General features: G+C 36.9%; 1 protein-coding gene across 7 annotated transcripts in view; it reads left to right on the top strand.

Moving 5' to 3' along the window:
* Tenm2 (teneurin transmembrane protein 2) overlaps positions 1 to 22,822 on the top strand; it is a 1,211,860-nt gene that overhangs the window by 74,772 nt on the left and 1,114,266 nt on the right. For all 7 annotated transcript variants that reach the window (XM_040748463.1, XM_040748461.1, XM_040748460.1 and 4 more), the window contains exon 2: positions 10,737 to 10,845. The gene's annotated coding sequence lies outside the window, so the exon portion shown is untranslated. The remainder of the gene's footprint in view (positions 1 to 10,736; positions 10,846 to 22,822) is intronic.

Here is a 22,822-nt window from a genome sequence, read left to right as displayed (position 1 = left end):
GGCATAGAAGTTGGGAGAGTTTGTGGTTTGTCTAGAGCTTTCTTAATTCCCATAGCTAGGAATACCAGCTGGTGGAAATAGTTGAAATGCCTGGAAAGTATTTATCAAGTCTTTTCCCCTCCCTTTAGGTCTTTTAGTGTAACATCGTCCAATATCTCATGAACATTCTTAGAGCTACATATCAGCTTCTAGAGATAAGCCCATACCTTGCATATCTCCTGTAACCATGCATATAGTGCTAGGCAGTAAGTACATAGGCTACAAGCATTTCATGCAATAAAAAAATAATAATAAGGAAGGCTCTTTGCCCAAGCCATGCTGCTGAAATTTGGTCTTATGAACAGTGTTCAGAATTGCCAAAATGAAGTTTTAAAATTGGTCTCAGTAGCGTTAAAATACATAGACCTCACTCTTGGGAACTTTTACTCCATAATACCCAAGTTTGAAATTTTTGTTGAATTCCCTACCTGAATTTTATCAATACTCTTGGGCTTTTAGCAGGATATTCAGAAAGGGGCATAGATTCTTCTTCTTCTTCTTCTTCTTCTTCTTCTTCTTCTTCTTCTTCTTCTTCTTCTTCTTCTTCCTCTTCCTCTTCCTCTTCCTCTTCCTCTTCCTCTTCCTCTTCCTCTTCTTCTTCTTCTTCTTCTTCTTCTTCTTCTTCTTCTTCTTCTTCTTCTTCTTCTTCTTCTTCTTTCTCCTTCTCCTCCTCCTCCTCTTCCTCCCTCCTCCCCCTCCTCCTTTTTCTTTCTCATGACCTTGATTTTGTTCATTTGTTTACTAAATATTTATGTGTTACATTTAGACCCAGCAACCACAATTATTCTTACTGTGTTTTAATGTGTAAGGGATAAATTCAAGGTAAATTTTGTTCCTCAAACTAAAGACTCAGAAGTTGATTGTGCCATGAAAGTGCATTTTCCTCGGAGATATGCTAATGTCTGCTCTGTCTGGGCTGGTCTCCACTCTGAAAATGAGTCAGCTCTGATAATAGCCATAGAGTTATACACATTGAAACATATTTAATAGCTTATGTGTTCATACACTGAAAGCTTTGCGTACTTAGAATTGTAGATTAGAATTCAACTTTTTCTCCCTATTAAATGCCAGCCGGGCAAGTTGCATTAATGACCGTGGTTATGTTTGGATGTAAATGGAGACATCTGGCGATATCAGGAGATCAAACGTTGGGAGTCTGCATGATGACTCTCATCTGTTTGTCACCCAGCAGGTGTAATGGATGGCAGGCATGTGGGCTCTTTGCCCAAGTTAATGTACAGAACTAACCTATGGAGGGGAGACATTTCCTCTGCAGCTTTGAAGGCTCACAGCTCAGGATACATGGGTGGGGGTCCAAGAGGGCAGGGCAGGTGGAATGAATAATTCCCAAAGACACCAGTCCTTCAGTTAAAAAAAAAACCTCAGTTTTCTAGCCTACAGGCATTTTCCTTGTCCCATTTCAACAAACTTCCACAGCCCAATTTGTTATTCAAAAATTTATGGAAAATGTATGTTAAAGTGAAAAGGGTACGTTGTGCAGAAAAGGGAAGCAGCTTGTAAGCATATCATTATGCACGAGCCGTGGGGCCCGCAGATGGCTCTTCTACTCAAAACCGAGAGTGGTGCCAAGAGCTGAACTCTAAATACATTTAAATCACATATCTTTACTTAAAAATGGAGTATTTTGGAAGGAAAAGCAGATGATATTTAAGTACACAAGTGGTATTCTTTTGTTCCTCATATAATAGAGCCCTTTACAAAAGTCGTTGCCTTCTGAGTGTGCAGTAAGCTTTTGATTCCTTGAATTCCCCAGCGGATTTAGTCTCAGTGCACGGCTCATTCCTAATAGGATTAGCCATTGAGGTAGCACCTTGCTGTAGAAAAGCTCTTGAGTATCCTTGCCGTGATTGAAAATTAAGGGATTTGTTGTGATTACTATGTTCAGTGCTAAAAGCAAACCTTTGTTTTGCACATTAGAAATAGTAACAAAAAATTATCATGACATATGGGCTTCTTATTTTAATTGAAAATAAATTTAGTTCTTAGACTGTGCCAATCTGTTAATTAATTAGAGGAAGGGTAGCAAAAGGGATGAAGGCATTTGTTTGCTGCTTAATATAATGAATTTTCTGGAAATATTTTTTAATATAAGCATTCTGGTTTCTTGTTCCAAGCATGGTTATATTTACTATGAATGGAGAATTTACTCTTTGAAGGGTACAGTTCACAATGGTGAGATTAACAAAGTAAATAGTCAGGTCGATTTTTGTTTCTTCCTTTGAACAAAATTCACATGGCTACTTCTAGTCCTTTCTTACATCATGAGTGTTTTAACTCTGAAATTAGGTTTGAATAGATCCTTCTAATATTTATTGATGTCATTAATTCTGACAGCAATGCGATTAAAATATGCACTTGTTTGTATTGAAAAATTTAAAACATAACCTTTTATTTTAATATTCTAACAGCTTGATCAACTTAATGGTTACAGCTTTAGAAAGTATGAGAGTATAATTATATCTGTATGGCATTTGGTATATAGGCTTTTTAGTTTTCAAAATACTGTAAGCACATGGGTATTTTTTCACATTTCTCAGCCCCCTCCTCCATCCTCTTTTCCTGAAATACTTCATGTAAATCCCTTCCAGATCTAATAATCTGTTTTGAATCAGTGAGCAAGATGGAGAGAAAGATGTGTAGTGTGCACGGACATATGCAAACACATGGGTCTGGTGGAAGTGAGTAGGGGAGAAATTAATTATATTTTAAAGAGACACAATATCATTTCTTGCCCCTCCTAACTGCAAGTAAAATACTGTAATGGCTAAAAAAAATGTTGGTAAGTAAAGTCTCCAGGGACTCTCTTTTCATGTGCAGATGGGAATCACTTACATTTATTAGTAATTTGCTCATTTCAAAGTGACTGCTGATAAAACCAATATATATGCTTCAGAAGTCTGTGTGCATGAACTAGACAGTGCAATTGATCTGATTAATTTTTGTGTGAAAAAATTCTATGATTCTTCCTGTGAAAATTATTATATAATAGCCCTTATCACTGTCTGCTTAAAAAACAACTTGTTTGTAAACTGAAAGCATTGTGCTTATTTGTTACACTTTTTTTTTAAAACTTCCTAGCATCGTATTAGGTGTTGAGGTCTGTACTTTAGTGTCATTCTCTTCTTGCTGCCACACTTTCACCCCAGACAATAGCTTGTTGATACACCATTTCAGGTAACCTACAAAATTTATCTCTTTCCTGACCTGCTGGAATTACCCTTTGTAAGTGTTAGGAATATATACATGAAGGTATGTATGGAGGAATTCTATTCCCATAACAGTGAGTCATTATGAGGAACAGCTAGAAACTCCTTTCAGTATAATGTAGATGGTATTTCATTAAATTGTCTATCTGTGTACATAGTTTAAAGATGATAATTATTGTCTTAAAGAATACAGGTATAGGCAGAAGATGCCATATACAAGGGTCAGCCTCTTCATATAATTAATTTTTTTTCATTGCCTAGTTCCCCATCTGTCCTCATTTAAAAAAGGACAATTTCATACATTTCTGAATTATGAAATTATAATCTCATTTTTACTATTCTCTGAAGAACAAGTGAGATATTCCAGAATGTTCTGATGCAAATCATCTTTTGGCAAATTCATTTTATTCTTGCTAATGATTTCAAATTTACTGAAAATGGTCCATGTCCATCATTCAAAGTCAAGGAAATAATAACAAAAGATTCACAGTTTCTGGTGAGACCTGCATGTTTCTGCTTATATCAACTTATATTTTAAAACTTAGTTTTTATCCTTAAGTTATTTAGCAAATAAAAATAAACCATATATGATCAAGTAGTCATCTAATTGCACATTAGGCCTCCATATGCATACTATTTTATATACTTTAGCAAAAACAAATGAACCTCCACTCTCTATGAATTAATTATAATTAGCAACTGAGTTAATGTTTTCTTTTGCAATCTTTTTCTATGTATCCCTGTGAAACATACATTATTCTAGGCATGCAGTACACAATTATTAGTTCGACTTGAAGTGATTCTGTATAAAATTGGCCTCATATTTATTCATTCAGTAAATGAGCAGGGAGAGAATGCATATTTTATAAAACTCCAGCAATTTCAGTATCAGATAACCCTTAAGCAAAATAAGATTTGACCCTTTCAAAATTGCTTAATGAATTGGTATTACACACAATATCTTCTTAAACTTCTGTAGAATTTGTCCCCTTTCCCTGAAGCCTTTGAACATAAGCTTTGGATCACAAACCCTGCATTTAAATGTTGAAAATACGATTATGTTTTGATTGCTTTTGGTGCATCTTTATGATAGAGGCATGCATTCTAAGAAAAACCATGCCAGCACTTGACAGATTATTGCAGAAACCTCTAAGTGAGAGAGTGGGTTAAATGAATTGAAATGCTATCTTGTAGAACGAGAAAATTCCACGATTTCATACAGCAAGGATACATCTTCTTCAACCAGAAGTGGGTTTGCAGGGAATAAACCTTGCTACTTTGAAAATCTAGCTGCTATTGTTTTCAATACACTCTAAGCACACCTTGCCCATGCTCAGAACTTCTTTGCAATGGTGGTCAGGGCCATCAAAGACAAGGCTATGTTCATTAATCCCTGACATGTACGCAATAGTTCTCTAATGCATTTGTCACAAACTGACTGGCCCAACAGATGCAGAAGACAGCTGCGGGGGCTTCTGAATGATTTGAAAGCTATTCTCTAGGCTCCCTTCTCCTAAGATCCAGCTCAGCTAGCTTGGGGACATGAATGCATTTCAAATAGCATTTGTAATGATGCCACTGTCTTGTTCTACTGTACAAAATTGGCCAGTGAAAGCTAATAACAAGTGAGATCTTCACACAGTGACAAGTGCAATGTTAGGCTTTGCACTGCACATTGGCCACACTTCCCTCATGATTAAAGAAGTGCAATTCACTGAACACGTAATTTTAGTAGCAAAAAAAAAAGCATCTTTTTTACTATTGTTGGTATTTAGCAGCTTCACTATTGAGACGGACTTCTGATGGGTCTTTCTGATTGCTCTTATTTGACAGTCACATTTCAGGAGTGGGCTTAAAGCATCCAAGGCAGTCCTTAAACAGCACCAGAAACTGGTTATAAGCACATAAATTTCATGAATACACACCCCATGTTCTTTATTCATCACTGGTCCAGGGTAGGACTGACTCATAGAAATATAAGGCAAATTGTATGTTTTGTTTGAAATTTTTCTACTAGGGTACATTAATAGTGAAAGAAAAACTGCTAAAATTACATCTTAACATGTTTTATCCCATCAAAAAATACTAAACTGTATCTCTTCAATGTGCAATCCAAGCAAAAATGTTATTAACATATTTATTCTAAATGTGGAAATTTAGGTTTGTATTATAATGCATGCAGAGATAAGGTGGTCACAGGTTTAGTACTTCATAGTCATACATTGTTAAATATTACTTACTGTGTTATACAACATGCAACTGGAAATTGCCAGATATATAAGTGCCACTCACTGCGTGTTTGTCCAATGAATGAGTGAAATATATCAGTTGACCAGGTTTAACCTATATAGACTTATTTTTCAGTACTAAACATCATTTTAGATGGAGTCCAAAATCCTCACTATAAAATTTCCATGTTAAGTAACAGAAAGTTGTGGTTTTCTTTTTGTTTATTTCTTTTCAACTTAGGATTCTTTGTTTTGAATAAGGTTGCAGCTCTCAAGTGGTTATATGGATAATAAAGGGCAAAATGGTCTGAGTATCTTACAAGATTCATTCACTGGTATTTTCTGTATCATTTTCTTCCACGGTGTGGAATGAAACTCATATGCTCATATTTTTATGTCTGTGAAATCTTTATTTTTATTCATTAGAAAGAAGCCAATTAATTTGCATTCAGTAATCTCCCATTCCTCACATTGTAATACCATTCTCTTTATATCTGAAGGGAAAATTGTTAATACTTCCTTTAAGCCTATAAACTTAATTTCCATTAAGGGAACTGGTAGTTTGAATGAAGATAACAATATCTTGCAAGTTTTATTCCTATTGTTTGGCTTTTTTTTATAGGCCTATCTTTATCATTTCCATTTGTGACATCCATGTAAGATACGTAGGCTGGTATTTTCTTAGTTTTTATTTTTTGTTTCTCTAATTTATATGTATAATGGTAGAAAAATCGATAAAATGTTACAAATTGAGACCTGCTCAAATTATTCCCCTAAAGCCAATATTGTTTAATTATTTCAAATTGCTTATTTTGTAAAATTTTCCAGCAGGATATTTCAGTTTTTAAATTTTCCTACAAATATTAAATACAAAGTTGAAATAAATTGATCAACTCTGAAATGGCCTTAGATTGACTGTCATCATTAAACAAGAAATTGTATTTCTGTGAGAGAAAAAGCTTCAGAATAAACATCAATGGATGGCATTGACCTATTCATGCACTGTTTTGTTTATGCCTGATGCATTTATAAAGAGAAGTGTAGGAAAATGCTCAGAAAACTCAAGCAGGAGCCATCACTGACTCAAATGGTTCTTACTGGATTTATTTTTTCTTTGTTACTCTGAACCTTTTATGATTTTTTAAACTTCTTTATATATATATATATGTATATATTTAAATTAAAATTAGAAACAAGGTTGCTTCACATGTCAATTCCAGGTCCCTCTCCTAGAAAAGAATATTTAGAAGTAATTTTGAAAATACAGAAATTAGATCACATTATGGTCACATAACCCCCTATTCAGGAAGTAGAAAAGAAATTTGTTTCAGGAAACTAAAATTTAAATTTATTGCCATTTAATTTATAGTGTGTTTTATACAAGTTCACATATGAGTTGCAGCTGATAAATTTGTTTTTGGTTTCTCTCTCTATCTCTTCCTCCCTCCCTTCCTCTGTCCCTCTAGTTGCTTTCTGAGTCAGATTATTCCCATAATATCCCAGATTAGCACTCAGATCAGTAAGTAGCTGCATTCAGCTACATATCCTCCTGTAGTAGCCTCCCAAACCCTGGTATGATATCCCTGCCTGACTTTATCTGACATATGTTAGTGTTGATGGGAATCTAGCAAATAACATTATCAAATGACCACACTGTCTCAGATCATGTGCCATTGAATATTTGATTAGTACTATACCATGGTCAAAAAATCTTTTTAAATGTATTTTTAGTTGAAACATGTTACCATGCCATGAAATAAAATACAGGGAGATTTTTGGCAGTGCAGAAATCAGTATGTTTTTATATAATTGTATTTCTCTAATACAAACAAGCAATAATGATAGTGAATGTGTATGATATGGCTGTCATGTTACAGAAAACCTGTTATTTAGATGCTGTTATCATACTTTACCTTACCCAGAGGATTATACCTGATTCAGGGACATATACCTGTTATGTATGTCAGCCTGAAGAGTTTAACTGTGGGCTGGAACTCCAGTCATCACAGTGAGCTGTGTACACTAATCAGTACCAGTATCCTCTCACATTTAGGCGATGACTTTTGCTTTATAATTAATACCATTCAATAACAAAACAACAGCATTTCTCTATTCACTAAAATAGAGTTGTCTGATGATAGTGTTTTGCTTCACATTTGTCCCCACTCAGAGGTAGAGTCCCTGCCTATGAAGCTCTGGCTAGACTCCACTCACCACCTCCTGCATCCAGAGTTCCTGAGCTGGGATTACAGGTGTTCACCATCCCTGAGGATCCTAAACTCATGTTTAAAATAAATTGAAATAAATTGGTAGTCTAGCTGAAATAAATGTATGACCCAACTGCAGCTCCCCAGTGAGGGTGAGAGATTTGTCCATGGTTTTTTTTCCTTTTTTTTCTTTTTTTGGACCTACTGAGTTAGAAGCCAAACAACCTTGTATTCTTCTACCTACTACATTTATGATTTTAGTATTTTAGCTATGAAAATATTTTTAAGCACAAGGGTTTGAGATAGTTGCTTGCTATGTAGACGAGGCTGGTCTCAATTCATGATCCCTCTGCCTCAGTCTCCAGCAATCTGGCAAGACAGGCTTATACCACCAGGTCTGGTCCACAGTCATTTTCCATGCTGCCCAATATTGACTATTTTTGTAAGCATTCTTGCAATTTTATTTTGTAATAAAGTTGTTAAATTGTGGCTCTTAATAGCATTAAAAAGCTAATATTCAGGAGAGATTAAAGGATCAGAATGGTGCAAGTGAGTAAACAGGCATGCTTATAAGGACACCAAATTATTGCAAGATAGGATATAATTAAGTGCTAAAGTTGTGTGGTACCAAGACAGTAAAGGCTACAGAGTGTCTATGGAGGAAATCAAAGGACCATATTGCTATGCTGGACAGGGAAGGCTGACTTGAATTTTGAAAAATCAAACAAAATTTAAACAAGGCAAATTCACACAAGGCTTATAATTCTTTGTAGCCTTGGCAGTTTGTCTTTTAAAGGCACATAGCATTTATTAGGTATTCCCATCCCTATGGATTCCTTATTCTTATGTTCTGAATGTACTGATGTACTAACATTTGCATGGTAAATTAGTAAGGAAGGCAAAGATATGGTTAATCCTTCTTTGTGTTTATTGTGTAGCCTAAGGCATTTTCTTTCAGTACTACTCAGTTTCACATGATGAGGATGTTGGTTTCATATTTCAGAGAAGGCTGGGGCTCAGTGGAACCTGACACTTAGCTGTGATTCTCAATAAGAGACACAATGGAAAGCCATCTGGAAGTTTACTTTCTCTATTCTCAGCCACATTTGAAGAGTGATCTTTTTGAAAGATCAACATACTAGCACTCAAAATTTTACTGTAGGTTGCTACAACTGTTTGAGGAGGAGCCAAGGCTTCAGGAGAGCTCTCAGAGAGAATGTAGTAATTTACCTGAAAGTGTAACTTGACCTTGTGACGAATGTCTGGGAAGGTGACATTCAGTGTGCCATGGAGTAGACTTAAGATAGAGTCTACCAATGAGGCAGATACCACATCTGTAAGATATTTTCTCTTTACCTTCCACCTCACAATGCTAAACAAGGATGACCACATTCCACTTAATTTGGATATATACATCGCATGTAAAAGATGAGTAAGTTGAAGAAAACTGGAGAATTAAGGCTATTGAGTTCAGTAATTGTTGCCACTATTTTCTTTAACACTCTTTCATTTAACACCCACACTACTCCCTTTTTGGATTTAAAATATAAACTGTGGAGACATTTAGAGAAGAGAGATCAGAGAAGAGGGAGTAGGGAAGGTATGAGAGAAGTAATGAGGTAGTAAATATGATTATATACATTAAGTACATGAATGAAAATATCTCAAGAAACTCACTATTGTGTACAATTAACACACTGTTACATGAAAAGATAAATCAACTTTGACTTCCTTACTGTGCCAGTTCTGTGTCAGAGGAGGAAGAGACCTAATGATTCATACAGGTCTCAGTGTGGACAAAGTGGACTAGCTTAATGTTCAGTCCTTTGCTTTTTGTGTGTGGGGATAGGTATTTACATTTTTTCAGAGAAAAACTGTGTTGATGAAATTTTAGATAATAGCATTTCAGTGGCGGCAATGACAAAGCTTATGACAGCTGACATGCATTCAAGGACAAATATGTGCCAGGCACTGAACCAAGTGCCATTATGATGTTTTAAAATTTAAACTTCATGACAACTTCTATGAGTTAGGAATCTCTGTGCCTCTGCTTTTAGTTGATGATAGTTTGGATTGTTTTTCCAGGACAACTTTTATTTGGTCACTGTGATCTTCATAAGATAGAACACACCACATGTGCATTCTAGTGACAATGAAACTAACTAGCAAATATGTGAATTTGAAAGTAAAACCATGCACAAGTTTTATTGAATGAGCAAAGTGTTAAGTCTTAAGAAGAAATGAATCCCTGGCCAACATGAAAAACAAACCCAAGTCTATATTTTGTTAGAAATGTGCATTTCATCTCTTCTCCAATGAGACTGTATGTCTCAGTGCTTGAATTATAAACAGCCTCATCATGAAAAGTACCATTGTACCATTGCAATAAATTTATACAACACAATAAATAGTGAATGTGCTGTTGGTGCTCATAAAGTTGAAGCAAGTTAGGGTAATATGGAAACAGGAAACCTCAAACAAGAAGGTAGGTCCTTCTGAGTGACTTGTAGGAAAGTCTATGGTGAATTTTCTTGATTAATGATTGATATGGGAGGTCCCAGCCTGCTGTGGGTGCTGCAATAGCCTGGGTAGGGGTTTCTGGGGTATATAAAAAAATAAGCAAATTAAGCAAGCCATGTGGAGTGAACCAGTAAGCAGCATTCCTTCCTGGTCTCTGCATCAATACTTGCTTCCAGGTTCCTGCCTTGATTTTCTGTCCTGATTTCCCTCAATAATTGACTGTGAACAGGATATGTAAACCAAATAAACCATTTCCTCCCAAGTTGCTTTTGATCATTTTGTATATCACAGCAATAGAAAACAAATAAGGACAGTGAGCCTAATCAAAGCAACTGAACTGATTCTTAGATTTTCTGTATTTTAAAAAGTTTCCCTATTGAAAAATATTCTAAGAGTTAACTTTATCTAATGTCCAGTTTCAACTTCCCCACATTTCAGATCCTTGTCATTTGTTTTCCTGGTTCATTTGTACACTGCTTTGAATCTTACCTCCTTTTCTCTTTTTATTTTGACAGTTGCATCTGCTCTTCACTGCCTAAGCCCTCTGGAACTTGCTCTGTTTATTGGCTTTGCTGGTGAGCACTTCTAAAAAAGTAGTACATCAGACATCCATCCACCCTTTTGGTGAGTGAGATTATAGCTACAGTCTTGTTTTCTTCTGCCTTGTGTTGTGCTTGCCTTGTTGAAGATGTTTTCATGCTGGCTCAGGAAAGAGTAGCAAAATGTACAAAAGAAACCAGGTGTTTTATTTATTTGTTTGTTCATTTTGTTGCTGTTGCTTTGTTGGATTTTATATGTATTTTCTTCTTTGCCCTATGGACAAAAGAATTTGTTTTGATATTTTTCTTTCCTTCACACCTGTTATTATCATTTTTTCTCCCACTCATTTAAAGACTTGACAGTCCCTCACTCTGAAATGCCTAATTTCTGACTGGATAGATTTCCTAAGGCTAGCTCCTGCTCCATATATTCTACCATATAGATTGTCCACTACACATTTATTTGACATGTAAACACAGGAATGCAGGGGAATGGTTGTGACTAGCTGGACAACCTAACTTCATTTTGTAGAGTGGAATGACTTTTGGATGAAAAAGCTTTGCTCCTTGATTGGTTTAATGTGAATCTACACAGGATTTATACAGCAAGCCAAAGGGAATTCATTGAGTTTCCTTAGGTTCCTAATTCAATCCTCTGTTCTTTTATTGCCCTGAACTGTCATTCTCAATATGTTGCTCTCTATCATCTTGTTCCAAATATTAAGTGTTCCCTGGGTTATTTCTATGTATTCTTATAACAGTTTTCTTGTTTTGTTTCATATTTATTCATTTTATTTATGCTTTTGGGGACCAACTCTGAGATCTGGCACACAATGGGAAAATACTCTCCCTGTGAGCTCTTCCTCTCTTGTTTTTGTAGATCTTGGTTTTTCCTTTTCATATGTCCAAGTCTACCATGATGACTGATTTGACAATAGAACATTTTCTTGGTTCCATGTAGAAGTTTTAACATATTATGCAGCTCTTATTTGGAGTAAGGTAGCCTGATGTAGTTAAACTATTGGTTCCTGCCTAATTTCAGTCATAGGAATATAGACAAATGTTATAGCAAAAGTTAGGTATCAGAGATGATTTTTAAAAGTAGCTATTAGAAAAATGAGTTGAAAAATCTTTTTTTTCCAAAATTCAATTTTTCTTCTTTTTTTAATTAGAAGAAATTTCCCTGTGGTAATGAGACAGTGATTAAAGATATCTTAAGTGGTCATGGGAGGAGTAATGGGTTTAGGCACAAAGCTGGAGACTTGAATACACTCAACAAGAATGTGTTCCTAAAATGCCACTACTTAATGCATGTGATTGGAGCAATTTAGAAATCACACATGAATGTTATGGGATGCTGAGTATAGTTCTCCAAGAAGCAGCAGTTAAATCAGATGATGCAATGTGGGATTGAGCTAGTCCTTCCACATATAGTTAGAGATAAATGAATGTTAAATGTTGCCAGCAAATCTAGCTCCTCCTTGTTGGCAAATAAACCTAAACCCATGTATTTTGGTAACTGTTTTGTCATCTACCTTTCTACCAGGCCTGAATTACCATATCCCTTCATCTCCGTGAACTTTTTCTGGGTAAACAACCTGTGCAAGAAGTTTCTAGTAAAGTAGTTAGCTGCACTTTCTGGATCATAATGTGTGTTCATTCTGAGAAAGATTACCAACTGAACAAATAACACTCTGTATAAATTAACTGACTCTGCAGTACAGGCGTTCTCTTGTTTTGAAAGTGAGATTCAAATTGACTGTTGCAACCTGTACTGGTCAAAGAGTATCTCTAACTTCTCCAATATTCTCTTCTTAATGCCCTTTTTCTCCCACTATCCTTCCCAGTGTCTCTCGGTAGAAGAAACTTGTGTCTATTTTGCTTTAGTTCTTAAGGAATATAATCAAGTGCTTAGGAAATCCATTAGACATGTTGAGTTGTCAATTTTGGAAGAAATAAGAGTGCGTATGGCGAAACAGACCTAAGACTCTGGCATATTCTATACCGGACCATCTGTCCTCGCTCGGCAAGTAACAAACCACAAAGCTTCAGAGTTAGAGAAAGAGAGTTTTGTGGGGCAGGACCTGGAAGAATGAGGAATGGAACAATTTCACTCATTCTAGAGTTTCCTTTACCTTGTCCCATCTGGCAGTCATTTGCTGCTCTTCTCTCCATTGCTGACATCTGAATCTTGGCAAGTCATCCAGTCATGTGACTTGCTTTTTCAGTAAAGAGTGCATTGTGGTTCTGTGATGTATAGAGGCTGAGGGAGGAGGCAAAGCTTAGTAAAGAAAATGAGTAATAGCCTGGAGATCTGGGAAGAAACATAAAAGGTTACAAAGTTTGAGACACTCCCTGGATATTAAAGACAATCTTCTGAATTTCTAGCTAAGGATACCAGAGCCTGAACTCATTGCTGAGGTTCAAAGATGTTTTTCAGAGAGCTACCTAGCATATGACGTTGCCGATTGCCTGGCATTTTATGATGTCTTCTTGTCATTTAATTAGACCACTATTTTAATCTTTTACTGCTGAAGCTAAAACTGGTTTTAGATTTTGGCTTTCTAGCAAGTCAGTGGGTAGGGCAGGCCTTGGCTTTCAGAAAACTACTATCCACTTACAGAAAACATTCTCCGTACAGTTTGATGTAAGTTTTTGATGGATAATGAACCTGTTTTCAAGATGCCTACCTACTTGGAAAAGGTCTCCACATGGCATCTGCCCTCTGTTGCTCATCTAGAGCATCACTAACAGTATGAATGAGCATGACTCTGTCAGATAGGGAGAGGCTTTGTACACTCCCTTGTAGTACACTATGTCCTTTCTTCCATCCCTGCCCCCTCCTCTGGTTTTCCATTTTCATTGTAGCTTCCTTATGCATGAAGTTGTAAGTGCTATTCTTTTGGCCTTTGCCTGTTAACACTCAGTGTCCAATGCTAGATAGATTTTCTAGCCAGGGGCACTTTTAACTGGGAGAGCTGTATAAAATGTTCTTACTACAATTTGGCATCTTATAAAATACCACATGTAAGTGTAGAGGTTGTTCATACAGATCCCAATTCTGGAGCTTTCCGGTGGGCTTCTAACCAGACCAGGATAAAGTGTACAAGTATATTTATTAATAAGAAGGACAGAAATTAGAGCTGAGTTTTTCACTAATTAGAATATGATGGAGAAGAAAACTAAAAGCCAGGGTCCCTACTTTTAAGGATTGTTTCCATCAAAGCTAACAGTATAACCTATTTCCCCCCCTAATTGTTTATGCTATTTCAATGTAACTCTGCTTCAAAATGAAGTACACAGTTGTATTTTAGGCAATCATCCAGCAGTGGGTGTTGTGTAGATTTTCCTCCCTATCTGTCAATTGCTAGCTGACATTCTCAATTCTCTCCCCTCTTCTGAAAGGTGTGCAACATGCACTAGGTGTTGAATATATAAGCAGTGATGTCTCTTTTTAAGAAATGAAATTAACACGTGTCTTCTTTACCATGAAATACATTTCAGTATAAGAGATGGAATTACTAGCACCATGTAGAGAAAACGGCACTGAGCTCTTTTGCCATCTCCTTTTCTGCCAGCAGAGAGACACACTTTACCACTCCACATTACTACTCCATGGCTAACCTTTAAGATCAGCACATTTTGAGATGTTTTTTCCACACCACATGCCTGAGTTGCCTTTGAACATTATGAGATTTACAGCAGGTTTCCTTTAAATATTTCACACTCTCTCACACAAAGTCAGGCAATATTATGTATTTCATGAAATATTTTCATGGAAATTAAAAGAATAAAATAAAAGTCACAAAATCAGAACAAATACATAATGTCTACAGTGCTTTAAAACAGCAAGTATTAAGGGGAATGGATGAAGGAATTCTAGATAAATAACATTTAGATATTCTGAACCATTGTTCTCTTTAGTACAAGTCAGCATGTTTTACTCATCAGTGGTTTTTCAAATCCTGAAAACTGAGGTTCCATTAGATTAAAAAATAATCTAAGTATGCTCAACTAGGATTGAGGGAGAAAAAGGAAGCAAACATTTTTGTTTTTAAGTCTGTTTCTCTAGATCACTGACCACTATTTACTTTTTTCTTTGTTTGTTTGTTCTGAGTAAATACAAAATGAGCTCATTCCAAGGAAAGGCATATAATAAAGCATAGAACCTGATATGTTATCCCACAGTAAGTTAATCATATATGGTTTTAAATGGTGACTTTTTTAGTTTCTGTTCCAGTCATCACTTATGTTTGAGGCAGTAGTGTCCTGGACTTCTGTTTGGCATCTTTCATTGGGATACAGTGTAAAGTTCACAAGCTTTTGAGCTTGGGAAACAGTAGCCACTATACAACACTTGAATTAGTCTATTTGGAAAATTGAGACAGACTGTGATTGAGTGAATCAAGTAACTGTTGAGAAACAGCCTTAAAAATCACAGTTCACACTCATTATCAAGGAAGAGTATTTAAGGTAGCCTCTCCACTATTGCTTCATTTGCCTGTTGTAGATCTCTGGAAATTTCACTAGTGTCAGATCTCTCCTCAAACCTATAATGACCCCCTCTATTATGGTATCTCTCATCCTTCTCTCCTCTATTCTTTCCCTGACTCAACCTTCCTGCTCCCCCATGTCCTCCTCTCCCCTCCTCTTCTCTCCCTCTCTTCCTTCTATCTCCCCCCTTCCCCCATGCTCCCAATCCTCTCAGGAGATCTTGCCCCATTCCCCTTCTCTGCGGTACCATGCATATCTCTCTTAGTATCCTCTCTGTTTCTCAGACTCTGACAGTGGGATTGTAGGCTGGCACTTCCCTGATCCCATGTCTAAAATCCATATATGAGTGAATACGTACGATGTTTGTCTTTTTGTGACTGGCTTACCTCACTCAGAATGGCTTCTTCTAGTGCTGTCCATTTGCCTGAAATTTTCAAGATTCTGTTGTTTTGTTTTGTTTTGCTGAGTAGTACTCCATTGTGTAACTGTACCACATTTTCTCTATCCACTCTTCAGTTGAGGGGCATCTAGGTTGCTTCCAGGTTCTGGCTATGAAAAATAATGATGCTATGAGCATAATGGAACAGATGTCCTTGTTGTATGAATATGCATCTTTTGGATATATGCCTAAGAATGGAATTGCTGGATCTTGAGGTAGACTGATTCCAATTTCCCTGAGGAATCTCCATACTGATTTCCAAAGTAACTGTATGAGTTGGCACTCCCACCAGCAGTGGAGGAGTGTTCCCCTTTCTCCACATTCTCTCCAGCATAAACTGTCATTGGTGTTTTTATTTTAGCCATTCTGGCAGGAGTAAGATGGTATCTCAGAACAGTTTTGATTTACATTTTGCTAATAGCAAATGTTGGATGTTGAGCACTTTCTTTTTCTTTTTTTTTGCATTTTTATTTTTAAATTTAAATTAGAAATAAGATGCTTCACATGCCAATCCCAGGTTCCTCTATCTTTCCTCTCCTCTTCCCATGCCCTTCCACCAGCCCCCCATCCACTCCCCCAATCCCTATTCCTTTCCCCAGGGAGGGTAAGGCCCTCAATGGAGGGAGGTGTCCATAGTCTGTCATTTCATCCAGGGCAGGGCCTAGACCCTGCTCCAAGAGTTCAGGGTAAGAGAGCATCTCTCATTGTGGGATGGGCACCCAAACTCCGTTTGCATGCTAGGGATAAATACTGATCTACTATCCAAGGCCCCATGCTCGATTCCCAGCCATCAGTCTGGGGTTCAAGAACTCCCCATTGTTCAGGTCAGATGTTTCTGTCGGTTAAACAAGCCCAGTCTTGACCCCTATGCTCATCAGTCCTCCCTCTCTGTCACTGGAGTCCTTGAGTTCAGTTCAGTGTTTAGCTGTGGATATATGCCTCTGCTTCCATTCATTAGTCATTGGTTGAAGGTTATGTTTCCCAGACTCTCTGGCAGTGGGATTGTAGGCTGGCAATCCCCTGATCCATGTCTAAAATCCATATATGAGTGAGTACATACCATGTTTGTCTTTTTGTGACTGGCTTACCTCACTCATGATGGTTTCTTCTAGTGCTGTCCATTTTCCTGCAAATTTCAGGATTCCATTGGTTTATTTTTTCTGCTGAATGGTACTTCATTGTGTAAATGTACCACATTTTCTCTTTCCACTCTTTAGCTGAGGGGCATCTAAGTTGCTTCCAGGTTCCGGATATTACAAATAATGATACTATGAACATAGTGGAACAGATGACATGGTTGTATGAATGTGCATCTTTTGGATATATGCCTAAGAGTGGAATTTCTGGGTCTTGTGGTAGGCTGATTCCAATTTATCTGAGGAATGTACATACTGATTTCCAAAGTGGCTGTATGAGTTGGCACTCCCACCAGCAGTGGAAGAGTGTTCCCCTTTCTCCACACTCTCTCCAGCATAAACTGTCATTAGTGTTTTTGATTTTAGCCATTCTGACAGGAATAGGATGGTATCTCAGAGTTGTTTTAACTTGCATTTCCCTGGTGGCTAGGGATACTGAGCACTTTCTCAAGTGCCTCTCAGCCATTTTAGACTCCTCTATTGAGAATTCTCTATTTAGTTCTGTAGCCCACTTTTTAATTGGATCCTTTGGTGTTTTTGTAGACTTGGTTTTTGAGTTCTTAATAAATTTTGGAGATCAGCCGCCTCTGTGATGTGACATTAGGAAAAATCTATTCACATTCTGTGGGTTGTCTTTTTGTCTTGTTGACTGTGTCCTTTGCCTTAAGAAAGCTTCTCAGTCTCAGGAGGCCCTATTTATTAATTGTCAATCTCAGTGTCTGTGCTACTGGTGTTATGTTCAGGAAACTGTCTCCTGTACCAATTGGTTCAAGAGTACCTCCCACTTTCTCTTCTAAGAGGTTCCATGTTGCTGGATTTATGTTGAGGTCTTTGATCCATTTGGACTTATGTTATGTGCATGGCGATAGACATGGATCTGTCTGCAGTATTCTACATGCCAGCATCCAGTTATGCCAGCACCATTTGTTGAAGATGCTTTCCATTTGCCATTGTATAATTTTAGCTTCTTTGTCAAAGATCAGGTTTTTGTACATTTATGGGTTAGTATCAGGGTGTTCAATTTGATTCCATTGGTCTACCTTATATGCCATCCTAGAACCTTCATCCAGTGACTGATGGAAGCAGTGGCAGACACCCACAGCTATACACTGAACTAACCTCCTGGAACCCAGTGGCAGAGAGGGAGGAATGATGAGAAAAGTGGTCAAAACTGGGCTGGTGAAAACCACTGAGACAGCTGACCTGAACAAGGGGGGTCCCTTGGACCCCAGACTGATGGTTTAGAGGCCAGCATGGGACTGATCTAGACCCCCTGAATGTGGGTGTCAGTGAGGAAGCCTAGGCAATTTATGAGGCCTTGGGTAATAGATTCAGTATTTATCCCTGCCATACAAATGGACTTTGTGTGCCCATCCCATATTAAGGGATGCTCTCTCAGGCTGGGCACTTGTGGGAGGGCCTAGGCCCTGTCCTGGATGAAATTACAGTCTCTGAAGATCCCCCATGGCAGGGCTCACTCTGCTTGGGGAGCAGAGTGGGGATAGGCAAGGCAGTGGGGAAGTTGGTGGGGATGCGGGGGGGAGAAGGGGAGGGAGAGGGAGCTGGGATTAACATGTGAAGCAAGTTTGTTTCTAATTTTAAAAAAAGATAAAAAAATCACAGTTCATTTGCATTTTTGTTTCATTAAACCTTAGCTAATAAGGTGAAGAAACTGTACAGAATAATGGTAACCAACGAACTTAATGTGGTATTGAAAAATATAAAGAAAATGAATTTTATATGAGAAATCTATATTTATGGTAACATTAAAATGGAAACAGAGGAGTAAAGGGTCATTTTAATATAAATTAAATATAATTATACATAATAGATATTATTTATGAGTCAAAATATTATGCTTAAAAGTATTTGGTTATTTGTTTTTGTGTGAGTGTATGTTTTGTATGTATTGATTTTTGGTGGCTGTATACTCTATGGAATTCTAGAGAAAAGGCCACAAAGGAGGCATGTTAATAAAGAATAAAAGAGTGTGAGGTATCAGGCCTACAGCGTAATCAAAGTCAGTGAATTCTTGTTTCTTGTAGTGATTGTTCGATATTCCTCTCCATAAAAAAAGATATGAACATACAATGAACCATTACTTCGAGGGAGAAATGAAGGGTTAAGGAACATAAATACTGCTGACAACAGTTTCATCAGCCAGATCCACACGTGTTTAAGAATAACAACCTATGGGGCTCTGAGCTGTGGATCAGTGTCTATCCCTGGTATACAATCTGTCTTCATGTGCCTATGGCACAAAGAGAGATGCTCTCTCAGCCTGGACTCTTAGGGGAGTGCCTTGACCCTACCAAGAGTGAAATGATAGACTCTAGACATCCCCTATGTGGAGGGATTTGGCAATAGGGTGGGAGGGAGGGTGGAAGGGGAGTGCGGGAGGAGGGGAGGGAGAGGGAACTGGGATTGACATGTGAAACAAGCTATTTAAAATTAAAATAAAAAATGATTAAAAAAAAAAAAAAAAAGAATAACAAACTGCAGTGCTTTCCCAGTGACCATTTCTAAAAGGAAAGTCACCAAGAAAAAACGTACACACCCAAATTTCAAAACAAAAATGTGGCACCACTCAGCAGGTTCTGGAAAGGACACTTGTTTATAATATACAAAGGGAAATCAGGCATAGTGGGTGTCTCCTGGTTGCATATCTGCTGGAGTTGTGCACAGTGGGTAAATGAACTTTTCAGTTCTCTGTGTCATTAGTCTTGATTTATGGATCACAAACTTCAATACATATTTTATAAATGTTTGGAAAATTCCAAACAATGCATTTTATGGGATGCACACATCCCATAATTCCTTCCTGACCTACAGCTGCCTCTTCTTTCCACTCAGTTTAAAAAAAACATAATCCTGAGTTCAGTTTAGGTTGCCTGTCTAGTAAAAACTCCTTAATAAGCCTTCATCTAAAAGAAGTTTTAATTAAGCACATTATCCACAGTATACTAAATTATATACAGCTCTGTACCTTTCGTAATATGCCCTAAAGTCTTCGCTAACAATGCAGTGAACTGTGTTTCCCATTGATCTGGCCTAATCTAAAAACACCTGAAATATATACATGTTTATGTCTTTCTGGTTGTTTTCAAACAATTCAGCATTTGGAAGTCAGTTTCATATGCTGGAAAAAAGGAAGTTGGAATGACTGTCTGGAGTTCTGGTATTTACTTTTGATAAGTAAGATGATTTTTATAAGATGTTTTTCATTATGAAATATAATATCCCATCCATTGCTTGCTACATCAGTTGTAAGACAGACAATGTTTAGATGACATACAGCTAGATAATAGATAGTTAGGTGATAACTGATTATATAGGTTGACAGATAATACATTATAAACTGAAAATGGATGATGGTAGATTGAGAGATATTTACTAGATAGATGGTTTATTGGTAGTTAATCTTTAGTCTTGGCAGAGGTGTGGTTCTAGGGATTAGCAACTACTATTTATGTTAAAAATGTGCTGAGTATCTTTAAAAGCTTATAACTTTTGGGCTAGAGAGACGGTTCAGTGGCTACCAATACTGCCTGCTCTTCCAGAGGATCTAGGTTCAATTCCCAGCATCCGCACATTCTGTAACTCTAGTTTCAGAGGATCTAAAGTCCTCTTCTGGTCTCTGTGGGCACCAGGAATACACATGGTGCACAGAAATACATGTAGACAAACATTCTTATACATTTAAAAGATTATAAAACCTTATAAACTTTGAATTATATGTTTAATATTTCATGAGGACAATTAGAATTGTTCATATAGTATGTATATATAAAAGATTTATATACACACATGCATATATGTATATATATGTATATATATGTATATATATATGACGATGTTCATAGATCCTGGTATGCATTTCATCATGCAATGACAAATGAAATATGGTATATTCTAGAACAAAGAATAATATCAAAGTATATTATGTATATAAGTATATAAAAATGAAATTATTCTATGTGATTGCACTATGGACATACTAGAATTTGTTAACAGTATTGAATTCTGAATTTATTTTTAACAACTCATGTATTTTTGCTGTCCATTTATAACTCCACATCATAATTTCATGTTGCTGCTGTTGTGAATACACTGGATAGTTATTAAAATGGAATAGTACTTTAGTTACTAGGAAGTGCTTCTCTTGGGTAAGCTGTCTCCATTTCTACCCAAATTGTTCATCATCTCCTGTGTGTGAGGACTGCCTGTCTTCCAGACGAAGAGGGTGCAGTTCACATGCAGCTCTGTGGACTATCAAGAAGAAATCAAACAGTCATTTTCCGTTTTTTTTTTTAAGCTAGTACTTACCTTTTCAGGCACTGCTGGGTCACATACTATTCCCATCTCATTTATGAAGCCACTTAAGAAACCTTGTGAGACAGGAGGATTTTTGAGTTCAAAACAAATTTGACATAGGTAACCTCATCTTGTTTCAAAACACCTCAAAGCCTGAGGTACATCATAGTGGCAAAGCAATTTTGTTGGCATGTGTAAGGTCGATTTCCAGAAATATCTAGATACAATTAACTAAAAAAATAATAGTGTTCTAAATATTTTTATAAACTATGCTAGATAATGTAAGTTTTTAAAAATTATGTCTTTCTTGCTTTACAAAAGTTTCAATTACATTGCAAGATTAAATTTGGTCCTTTAAAAAAATGAAGTAAGTGATATAAAATTCAGAGGAGAGAGTAATCATTGTCGTTATCATTGTGGGCATAATGCAAAAGGAGAGCCTCAGAGAGAATGGGTAGCACAGAACGAGCTGTAAATAACAGGTAGGGATTTGATAAGCACACTGCAGAATAATAATGACAGCTTATTGAGGCTGATTACATGCCAACTGCTGTGTTAGACTTTCACTGCAGCCGCCTCACAGTGTTCACCATAATGTTATACAGGAATTGATATTATCTCATTTTGCGGATGAGGAAAGTGAGACTCAGAAATATTAAACAGTCTTCCCAAGGTCAGACACCTAATGAGTGACAGCAGAGGGATTCAAACACCACTCTTCTCTTCTTCCTCCTACCTGGTAAGCCCTTATCCCAGGTGACAATGTCAGTGATTTGCCAACTCTCAGCCTCTCAACTTTTGTGTTTTTTCTATAAGACATTAAGTAATGTGACTTTCCTAGGATTGCAAACTACTTTTATTAATGTTGCATTGTTAACAAGAAGCATAATTCATGTCATCAGTGACACTGGACAACATCTAACAGACTAATAGTCGTGGAATGAATGTTAGTCTCTACTTAAATTTCTTCTGACCTGCTACTTGAAGCAAAGTACCTTGTTGTACCCATCCTATAATGCCTCTACATAGCTAAGGTTTTGCTTCAAGGTGTTACTGATCCATAATCAACTATGTTTGTGTAAAATACTAGATGGGTAGATTCATAAACAGTTTGTTTTCAATCTGTGCTGCTTTCAGCAGTGTGGTGGAATCTCATAGTAACCCCCTGTCCTTCACTTAGAGCACTGATCACACCTTGGTCCAGAGTATCTCTGCTGTATATACTACCTACCCTGTTAGTCTGAGGCAGCCATCTCACTTCTCAAATTGACAGTCATGGCACCTTGCTGCTTGAATTATTCTATTTCATTATTGTTGTCAATCTCTTTGTGCATCATTTATACATTGGACTTTCTTATAGATGTGTATGTGTCATAAGGACTTATGTGGTTTATAGCATATCTGTGCTTTCAGGCATCTATTGGTGCCTGTATGTAAGGGGGGAATATCAATCAGAAGAAACAGCAGTTTCGAGGTGAGTTACATTAGCCAATAGTATCTAGCCTGCAATTAGGAGCTTAAAATTGTTTTTATTTTACACACAGACATATATGTACATATATATTTATAACATAAAATTCTGTTTCTTTGAAACTTTGTGTACTTTATAAATGTCATAAATGGCATTTAAAAATGCATCAAGATAAATAAAAGTAAGAGGTAATAATGTCAATAATAGG

Source organism: Mesocricetus auratus, unplaced genomic scaffold (genome assembly GCF_017639785.1).
Source record: "Mesocricetus auratus isolate SY011 unplaced genomic scaffold, BCM_Maur_2.0 Super-Scaffold_100007, whole genome shotgun sequence".
NCBI classification, from domain to species: Eukaryota; Metazoa; Chordata; class Mammalia; order Rodentia; family Cricetidae; genus Mesocricetus; species Mesocricetus auratus.
The sequence above is the reverse complement of the archived record's forward strand: the minus strand, read 5'-3'. Positions and strand labels throughout refer to the sequence as shown.